The 10,431-nt window shown below is 43.6% G+C and overlaps 1 long non-coding RNA gene across 1 annotated transcript; it reads left to right on the top strand.

Annotated features, from left to right (window-relative positions):
- The first annotated feature begins 740 nt into the window (after nt 1-740).
- Nucleotides 741-10,086, top strand: LOC116421210. Its single transcript, XR_004231503.1, has 3 exons — nt 741-1,390; nt 8,836-9,454; nt 9,536-10,086. It is a non-coding gene; the product is annotated as an uncharacterized LOC116421210 (long non-coding RNA).
- Nucleotides 10,087-10,431: the final 345 nt, after the last annotated feature.

The following is a 10,431-nucleotide window of genomic DNA, read 5'->3' as shown; positions in this document are numbered from 1 at the left end:
CAAAATCTTTGTTACTGTTGGATTTTTTTTTTTTTTTCTTTTTAAACCTTTTTTTAGGAGCATTAACTTTACAGATTAAATTCCAAACCCTTTTTCCAATTTTTCCCTCTTACCCCCACCCCCCCAAGGGGGGGCCGTAGATGTTAAATATTAAAATATAAAATTGCAAAATAATCTACATGAAACCGTTTTTTGTTGTAGAAAAAGAATCAGACTCTGAAATATTGTAAATGACTTGTGAAGGAAACGAGGTGTGATAACTATAGGGATTGGGAATTAATGTAATGGTTTTTTAGTCATCTCCGATTCTTTTCTCTTGGGTGCTGTTCGTTTTATGCCCATTGGAAATGATTTGGTTGATCTCGTTGCTGAGGATGGCCAGGTCCATCAGAACTCGTCATCATATAATATTGTTGTTGACATATATAATGATCTCCTGGTCCTGCTCATTTCACTCAGCATCAGTTCGTGTCAGTCTCTCCAGGCCTTTCTGAAATCATCCTGTTGATTTAACATGTATTTTAACATTTAACATGGATGGGACTACCTGCCCTGTGGGGAGGGGGTGGGGGGGGGGGGAAAGTTGGAACAGGTTTTGCAAGGGTCTATGTTGGAAAAGTATGCATGCATATGTTTTGTAAATAAAAAAGCTTTCATTTAAAAGAAGAAAAAAATAAACGTTGGAAACTATTTTTACATGTGGCTGAAAAAATAAAATACTATTAAATTTTTTTTTTAGAAATTATAAAGTAAAGCTCAGCTCTAAATGAGACTGAGACAGATCAAGGAAGAAGAGGCTATTGTAAAAAATTGGACTTCAAGAACTCACTTCAAGTTCTGCCTCTGACACCGCTGACCAGGCAAATTCCTTCCCCCTCTAGGTCTTTGGGTCCCCTTCTGTAAAACGAAGGAGTTGGGTTCAGTGGCTTTCAAGCCCGCTTGATTCTCTATCTATGATAATCTCCTTTTTGGAGCAAGTGATTATTTGAGCTGCGCTTTAAAGATCCCAAATAATTTCTAATCCAAAGAAAATCTCCAGGTCAAGGAAGGATCGGCCCTTAAGACGACTAGATCTTCCTGGGGAAAAGTTGAGTCCAGTGAGAAGTTGCTCATGTCCAGCCAGGCTGAGAACCAGGAACCCTGAGCTGGAGCTTGGAAAGATCCTGGAGGTCGTCCCTGCTTCTCTTCCTTCTCCTCCCTGACCCCATCTTCCAGCCATGACCTCACCCTTCTCACCCTCACTCAGACACCGATCTTGTTCCTCTTTTGCTAGACAGTCAGTGGTACCAGCCCGGCCCGTCTCCAACTCTCGGGAAAGGTATGAATCTCTTTCTGAGAAGAGATGCCTCAGATCTCCGATCACAATCCATCCATGCTGCAAATACATCAGGTGAGCAGCCAACTACAAGTGAGAGACACAGAGAGAGAGAGAGCAAAAAAGAGATAGAGAGACAGAGACAGAGACACAGAGAGAGACAGAGACAGAGAGAGAGACAGAGACAGAGAGACAGACAGAGAGACAAGAGACAGAGAGAGAGAGACAGAGACAAGGAGACAGAGAGAGAGACAGAGAAGGAAGGAAGGAGGGGGGGGAATGATAGAGAAGTTACAAAGAAACATAGAGGAAACAGAGAAAGAAATATGGAGACACAAAAATATATAGATAGAAATACTGTCCATCTCACCTGAGAGCTGTTGTCTTGGGTTGAAAGGAGGAAGGAAGGAGCTAGCCTTGAAAGGATATAGGAAGAGTCCTTCCTTTCTGTACAAATCGCATTTCCTTTCATGTAAGCAGTTAAGCCGGTACAGTAGATAGAGCACTGGAGGCAGGAGAACCTGAGTTCAAATCCAGTCTCAGATATTTATTATGTGTGTGACCCCGGGCAAGTCACTTAACTCTATTTGCTTCAGTTTCTCCATACACAAAAAGAGCTGGAAAAGAAAATGGCAAACCATTCCAGTATTCTTGCCAAGAAAATCCCAAATGGGGTCATAAAATGTTCAGAAATGACTGACAAATAATTGAACAACAAAGCTGTCTGATCCCTCATTCCTGTTCCTCTCAGCTTGCTCCCACCACATCCCAGCCCAAAGCCAGCCACTTCTCTGACTATAATCTGCAATACCATCAGCAGCAAACTTGCCTTTATCCTAACCCTTTTCCTTTCTCATTGTCTCCATCTTCTAACTCTTACTGAAACTTGCTTCCTTTTGGATGACCTGGCCAACCTTGCGGTATTGGCTGTACTTCCATTCATCCCCTTGAAGCAGCAGAGTTGGAATGGTCCTTTCTTCCCACGGACACTTCAGGTTCTCCCACTACCATCATCCCTCAATAGCATCTCCCCTTTTGAGGTTCATTCCATCCACATCAATGACCCGATCGAAATCCGGGCATCTTGTCTCCAGCCTCCAGGACATTCCGCTTATTTCTTCAGTGAGTTCAGCACTTGGCTCCCAGTGTTTCTCTCCTCCCCGGTTCCTGCCCACATACGTAGGGGACTTTGATGTACCTTTAATGCTCCTTCAAACATATTTAATCTCATAGTTATTCAAATTGCTCATTTCCCACAACCTCCAGAAATAAACTCTAACAGTCCCACCTCAGCAACACAGAGACATGATCACGTCCTTGTGTTGTCCTTGCATTATTATGATTTATTTTCTTTTATGTAAAGGTCTTTCTTTTGGTTGTTTACAAAATGTGTACCTGAACTGAACTGTTGAAATTAATTGTGTGTCTTGTGAAATTAAGACTGTGTGTCTTGGAATTAGAAACTTCAGATGTTTGGTTTTTTTAATGGAGGTGATCTATTAATTCTTTTGGTTTATGTTTTATTTCCCATGTTCAGAAGTTCTGAGTAGTTCTCTTCCACTACTTCTTTTATGATAGCATTGTGGTTTTTGTCCTGTTCTGTTCTTCTGGGAGACTCTGATCCTCAGCTTGTCTCCATGCATCCTGTCTTCAAGATCATATGTTTTGCTTTTCTGCATATTTTCTTTTAATGTTCTTGTTTTTTGCTTCCTTATTCTAGATTGTCTTTTATTTTTGCATATTTACCTTCCCAATCTATTGTTCTCTCTTTTGTTTCTTGGGGTAAGGCTTGCCATCACAGATCTAGTTTTTACAATTCTGTCCATTATTTTTGCTGTGCGAGATGTAAATTTTGTTCTCATGATTCTCGTTGGCTACTGAGTCACTCAGGAAGAGTGCGAAGTAGTTGCACGTTCTCCTCACATTCCATCAGGTAGTCTGACTTTTCAAACGTTGGGTGATTTTCCCTTGTTTTGAAGTATTGATTCATAAATGTCTAAAATTGTTTACTCGATCTAGAGGCCATATCTCCTTCTGTTGTAATCTTTTCCTGTTAATTTATTTGCTTCTGTTACAGTCTTTGAGTTTTCTTTTTCCTAAGATATTTGATCATTTCAGTATCCCTTCCTCCTCCTTTTCCCCTTATTGCTCATTTTCTGACTCTCTCCTCTCTGACTAACTCTAGCAGGAAGCTGGACTCTTGGTGGAAGCTGTCCTCAGGATCTTTCTCACCCACTTTGTTCTTCAGTACACTGGCTTTGCAGCACTGGTACTACAGGGTTATCGCACCCTGCACTAGCAGTACAGAAAATCTGCCCTACTTATATCCCAAAGAGATATCGAAGAAGGGAAAGGGATCCACATGTGCCAAAATGTTTGTGGCAGCCCTGTTTGTAGTGGCCAGAAACTGGAAACTGAGGGAATGCCCATCAGTGGGAGAATGGCTGAATAAACTGTGGTATATGAATGTTATGGAATATTATTTTTCAGTAAGAAATGAGCAGCACAATGATTTCAGAAAGGCCTGGAGAGACTTACACGAATTGATGCTGAGGGAAATGAGCAGGACCAGGAGATCATTATAGACTTAAACAATGATACTGTATGAGGATCAATTCATGGCCCCCTTCAGCAATGAGAAGATCCAAATTAGTTCCAATCGATCAATGATGAACAGAACTACCCACACCCAGAGAATCACACTGGGAAATGAGTATGAACCACAACATAGCATTTGCACTCTTTCTGTTATTCTTTGCTTGCATTTTTGTTTTCCTTCTCAGGTTATTTTTACCTTCTTGCTAAATCCAATTTTTCTTGTGCAGCAAGAGAACTGTATAAACATGTATCCATATATTGTGTTTAACATGTACTTTAACATATTTAACATGTATGGGACTACCTGCCATCCAGGGGAGGGGGTGGGGGGGAAGGAGGGGAAAAGTTGGAACAGAAGGTTTTGCAATCGTCAATGCTGAAAAATGACCCATGCATATGTTCTGTCAATAAAAAGCTATAATAAAAAATGTTTAAAAAAAAGAAAGAAAGAAAAAGAAAGCTGCCCTTCTAGTGCTACAAAGTTGATTTCTGTAGTTTGGAGTTCTGAGACTCTGGGAGAAAGAGAAGGCTTGGCTATGAATCTGGGCTCTGTTTTAAGTCCAGATGCATCTCCTACCCTTTCTCCACCCCTCCCCACTTCCTATAGAATTCTATCCTTTGTAGCACAGAATGATGCATTCTAATTCTCTCCCTCCTCCTGTTGGCTTCTCAGCTTATACCCATTCATGAACAATATCAATAATAGATCCTGATCCTCTACTATTTTTTCTGTAGGGAGGAACGTAAGCATCATTATGCTTATTTTACAGATGGGAAATCTGAAGCTCAGAGGGGAGAAGTATTTCAGTCAAGATCAAGTTAGTGTCAAATCAGGCCTTCACGTAGGTTTTCTGCCTCCCATGATGCTTCCATGCCCACCTTAGAGATAATGGCTTTCCTGTCATTGGAGGGATTCTGGTAGAGGTTGGGTGACCACTGTTAAATAGGGAAATCCTTTTTCAGATATAGGTTACAGGGGGTTTTTTTTCCCCCAAAGTAAGGACAGAGCTCTCCTCATCTTCCTCCCCTGAAAAATCACCTTCTCCGGCTCCTCAGTGCCAATGGGACAAAGTCCCCATTCTTTAGCCTTTCCTTGCCCTTCCTTCTCCTCCATTCCTTTCTCTTGCATTCCTCCCTTCCCTCTGTCTCCTTTCCTCCCTCTTTCCCATACTGCCTTGCTCTGGGTAAAGGACACTGCTGGCTGACAGTCTTTGAGAAGCTTTGACCCAGCTGGGTCCAAGTGAGTCACTCTTGCTTTCCTCTGTGCCTTTCTCTCATAGCTGTTGAGAGGGGGCAAATACAGGCTGTAAAAGGAGGAGCCTAATGAAGAGATCCAGGTCTGATGAGGGTCTGAGCTGCTAAGTAGAAAACAGAAGGATCCCCCACACCTCCCTATCCTTTCCCAGAACCTCAGTTCTGCCTGTGAGCCTAAGGGTGTCTCCCCCTTCATGGCTGAAAGTCAGCCCTGTGCCTTTCCTGATGGCTACGGAGCTGCTTGGCTAGTTTTCCCAGACTTATAAGGCTTCAAAGACTTGATGTTGGGCAGCCACCATCCGCTGGGCTTCCATGTGTTCTCAGCAGCCACCATTTACTCATTTTTCAATCATCTCATTAAGTCGATTCTCTGTCGTGCCCAACTGGGAACCCAAAGGAAAATAAATTACCAGAAATTTTACAGGGACGGGGAAGGGAAAGGGTGGGTCACTAAGAAATAGGGCTGTTGCTGGAGTTAACCTCATTCCAAAGGCAAGCTGGCTCAGGCAGTGAAATCCTTACCCATTGTACACATTGTGGAATCAATGTCACATATGGGTTTTATGTAGATTCTTTGGGGAATCTTATGGATAATAAAATGAAGCCATAGTTCGCCTGGATTCCAGATCTTAGAGTCTGCCAGTATCTTCCGTATGGAGATTCTAAAGTTAAAATGTGCACAGAATCCACGGATTCCAAAAACATAATCCATGGGGTCAAGCAGTATCAGGCTTCAAATTATCCTACAAAACTGAAATCATCAAAGCAAGATGGCACGGGGTAAAAACAGCTACTGGTAGATGTTGATCAGTGGAACAGATTAGGTACACAATATATGGAAGTAAATGAGCTCAGTAACCTAGTATTTGATAAATCTGATGATCTCAGTTATTGGGACAAGAACTCACAATTTGACAAAAACTATTGAGGAAAATGGAAAGCAATCTAGCAGAAATTAAGCATAAATCAAAATCTTACTCTGCACATTGAGATAAACTCAAAGTTGGCACATGATTTAGATATAAAAGGTGACAGGACCAAGTAAGTAGGGCATAGAAGAAATGACCTTTCAGATCTATAAATAAGAGATAGGGAGATTCATGGGAAGTATAACACATAATAACAGTTACACAAAACTAAAAAAGGTTTTGCATAAATAAAACCAATGCAGCTAAAATGAGAAAAAAAGCAAAAGATTGGGGGAAATATCAGCGACAAATTTCTCTGATAAAGGTTTCATCTCTAATGTAGAAGGAAGAGTCAGATTTACAAGAAAAAGAGCCATTTCTCAACTGATAGAAGGGAATTTTGAGAGGAAGAAATCCAAGCTATCAATATCCATATGGAAAAAAAATTTAAATCACTCATAGTTAGAGAAATGCGAATTAAAACTCCTCTGAGGTATTACCCCAAATCTATCCAATTGGCTAAGATGATAAAAAAGAAAAATGACAAATGCTAGAGAATGTGGGAACTCCTTTTCCAGTTCCGGAAAGTAATTTGGATCTGTGCCCAAAGAGCTATAAAACTCTTTTTTATACTCTTTGTGCCTACCCTTTGACCCAGCAATACAACCACTACATTTATATCCTGAAGGATCAAAGAAAGAGAAATCAAAGAAAAAGGACCCAGAAATACAGTGATATTTATAGCAGCTCTTTTTGTGATAGCAATTGAAAACTGAGGGGATGCCCATCATTTGGGGAATGGCTGAACAGGTTATGGTGCATTATAAGAAATGATGAAGAAGATAAGAAATCTGCAGAGACTTATAGGAACTGATAGAAAGTGAAATGAAAAGAACCAGGTGAACAATGTATACAGCAACAGCAATGTTGTAACTGTAATCAACTGTAAAAGACTAAGCAGTTCAGACACAATGACTCACCACAGCTCCAGAAGACTCATGAGGAAACATGCTGCTACCTTCGGAGAGACGATTGATGAATTCTAAAAGTGCAGATTAAAACATCTTCTTACCTTCCTTTCTTCCTCTCTTTTGCTCTCTTCCTTCCTTCCTCTCTCCGCCCTCCTGCTTTCCTTCTTTCCCTCCTTCCTTCCCTCCTTCTCTACCTCCTTTGTTCCCTCTTTCAAGTACAGATTAAAACATCTTCCTACCTTCCTTCCTTTCTTCCTCTCTTTTGCTCTCTTCCTTCCTTCCTCTCTCCCATCCTCCTTCTTTTCTTCTCTCCCTCCTTCCTTCTTACCCTCCCTCCCTCTTTTGTTCCCTCTTTCCTTCCTTTCCTCCCTCCTTCTCTCCACCTTTCTTTTTCCTTCCCTCCTTCATCATTCCTTCCTGTAATGTTCTTCTCTAAAATATAATGTTCTCTGGGAGCAGGTTTCTTAGGGAGCTTCTAGTGGCAGCCTTCCTTTCTGTTCAGTATAATAATCACCTCAAATGCAGCCAGGAGTTAAAGTCCAAATCCTTTTTGTTTTGTCTCCTTCCTTGGGCCCGGTTAGCTTTCTTAGAGGCCTATCTCCCTCCTTGGTTCCCAGAGCCTCTCTAGCTTCCGCCTCCAGCCAGAACAAAGGTGGAAAATGGAATGAATCTGTCTCCACCTCCAAGAGTGGGCTTGTGTGTCTGGCTCTGAGAGCTTTTTGCTTATATGCCTCACACTGAGTATATACCAATCATTATATCGCTAGGAAACCATTATTTTTTGTAGGATTAAATCCATGCTAAACTAGATTTAACCATTGTCTCCCAATTCCACTTAGTATCTTGTTTCAAATTCTGGCTCATAACATCTCCTCATAGGATCAGATCAACCATACTGAACCACGCTAAATTAGATAACTATTGTCTCTATCAATTCCACTGACTTAGTACCTTGTAAAACTCCTAACACCTTCCTTCCTTTCTTCCCTTCCTTCCTTCCCTGCTTCCTTCCTTCTTTCCCTCCTTCCTCCCTTCCTTGCTTGCTTCCTTCCTTCTGTCTTCCTATTTTCACTCGGTTAAAGAGAAGGGGATTTTTTGTGTGATTATAAACATCTGCAACAGATTTTCTTTATCTTTTCATACTTAAACAGTTGGGGGAAGGAGAGAAAGATTTTGAAACTGAAAATAAAATTAAACTGAATCTTTAAAAAATGCAATTCATGATTCAAACTCTAGAGTTCAGCTTTACAAAAGACCAGATTCAGTCCTGGGAGACTTTCACAGAGCGGTTGATTGATTGATTTTCGGTGCATGCTGGCTTTACCCTGGAAATAGCAGAATTTGGTTTTCTCTGGGTCTCCACATTAAAAAAAAATTAAGGAAAAAGGACACTCAGCTCCCCTGCAAACAGATAGGCTAACAAGACATACAGATTATGCAAAGAAAAAAAAAAAAAAAAACAGGAAACACCAAGAACCGCTCCCAAGCCAATAAATTGTCAAGATAATTATCTTTTCCAGGGTGATAAGCCCCACCTCAGCCGCAGACCTCTGGATGCATCTGAATGGCAATCTAGTCCAGCCCACAGAAAGAAAATGTCCTTTACAACATACTTGACACTGGATCTGATTAAATACTTCCCAGGCATGAGCTAAGAGGAAACACAGCCCTGGGAAGCATCTGTTCCATGGTGGAGGGACTCATTGCTGGAAGTTTTCACACACGCTTTGCTTTTCACATTTAAGTGTTGCCCTTAGTTCCATCCAGCCCAATTTTGTTTCTTCAACAGTTAAACAACAACAGCGCCCAGGAATGAGTAGCACCTTCTTCAGTCCCTAACTTCTGAGCTGAGATGGACCTGAGGAGGGGGAACTGACCTTCGGCAAATCCCTCGATGCCTTCAGGGAGCCGGGACTTGCCAGATAAACCTCATTTCTATTTTTTGACTTTACTAAACCGGTAGTTTTTCTTTATGTGATGGGATGGGCTCTAGACCAGCTCCTTCAAGGGCCAGGTTTGGGCACCTCGGGCTTTTCTGGAGCCGGGAAGGACTGGGAATCTCTCTTCTCTGCACTGGATCAGCCCATACAAGACAAGGATTTAATCCCAGAAATGGGGCAGGCAAAATAATGTGAGCGATGATGCAGTGTGAATGATGGGATTTGGGGAAAGTGGGAAATGAGGTGACACGGGATCCATCTCTGTCAGGCAAAGGGAAGGGGAACTTAATGCAACAGGGAGTCATTGAATATTCTCAAGCAGGAGAGGAACCACTCTTGGAGTACTTAAAGCAACCACTGACGTGCAAAATGGAGACAGAGGCCAAGGAAAGGTGCGGATGGGCCCCTGGAGCAACTGGAAACAGTCCACTCCTGGCACTGACACTTTCCCAAAGAGTGATGATGATGGTATGGACATAGCCCTTTCGGAATATTTTCTCATTTGATCTGCACAACAAGGTTGCTAATATTATTATCGCTATTTTACAGTTGGGGTAACTGAGGCAGACAAAGGTGAGCGGCTCGCCCAGGATCACTTAAGTGAGCAAGTCTGGACTTATCTCCAGGCTCAGCGCTCTGTCCACTGTGTCCTCTGGGACTGAACATGACCTTGGGGATCCCCTGGATCTTACTCCACAGGAATAAGGAGCAACCACAACAACAATAAAGTTCTCTGGCTGCTTCAGGCTGACCGAAGGCTCCTCCCAGCAGCCCCAGCGGTTGGTCCCTGGCCCCAATCACAGAGGGCTGGACGGAGCATTGGGTCCCGGCCCCCGGGCTGGCCTTCTCCCCCTTTGTCCCCTGGCCACCTGCCTCTCCCCCCCACGGCCCTGACCTTGCCCCATGTGCTGTGCCGGGCCCGGCCTCTCCCTGAGCAGCTCTCCCATGTGGCCGCCAAGGCGGTGACAGAAAGGGCCACTTCTTCCTGTTAGGAGAGGGCTGGGGCAGGGGCCGGGCCTTCTTTCCCCGAGGAACAGGAAAGGCAGGTTGGGCCCGGCCTTGGGCTGGCACGGAGCTGGGCACGGCTGGCCGGGGGCAGTTTCCAGCCTGTCCTGGGGTTACGGGGGGGGGGGGGGTGGTGTGAGGCCCCCATGAGGCATCTGTCCCTGCTGCGACTCGACCTCTTTGTTATGTGAGCACAGGCTGGGCCAGCCCGGGGCCAGTTAATCTTTGACTCCATCTCAAACACTGTCACTGGGTGGGGGCCAGGTGGGTGGGGGAGGAGAGGGGCCCGGCCCACTGGCAAGGCCAGCTTGGATTCTCTTCCCCTTAGGGCCCTACTCTGCTCAGTCTGCCTCGGTTCCCCCAAAGCGCCGAGCTGGAGCTCAGAGGCCTCGCCTGCCCGGGAAGCACGATCCCTCTGCCTCCCGGCAGCCCCCGCTCCC

Source organism: Sarcophilus harrisii, chromosome 2 (assembly GCF_902635505.1).
Source record: "Sarcophilus harrisii chromosome 2, mSarHar1.11, whole genome shotgun sequence".
NCBI classification, from domain to species: Eukaryota; Metazoa; Chordata; class Mammalia; order Dasyuromorphia; family Dasyuridae; genus Sarcophilus; species Sarcophilus harrisii.
Note: the sequence above shows the minus strand (reverse complement) of the source record. Positions and strands in the feature narration are given on the sequence as shown.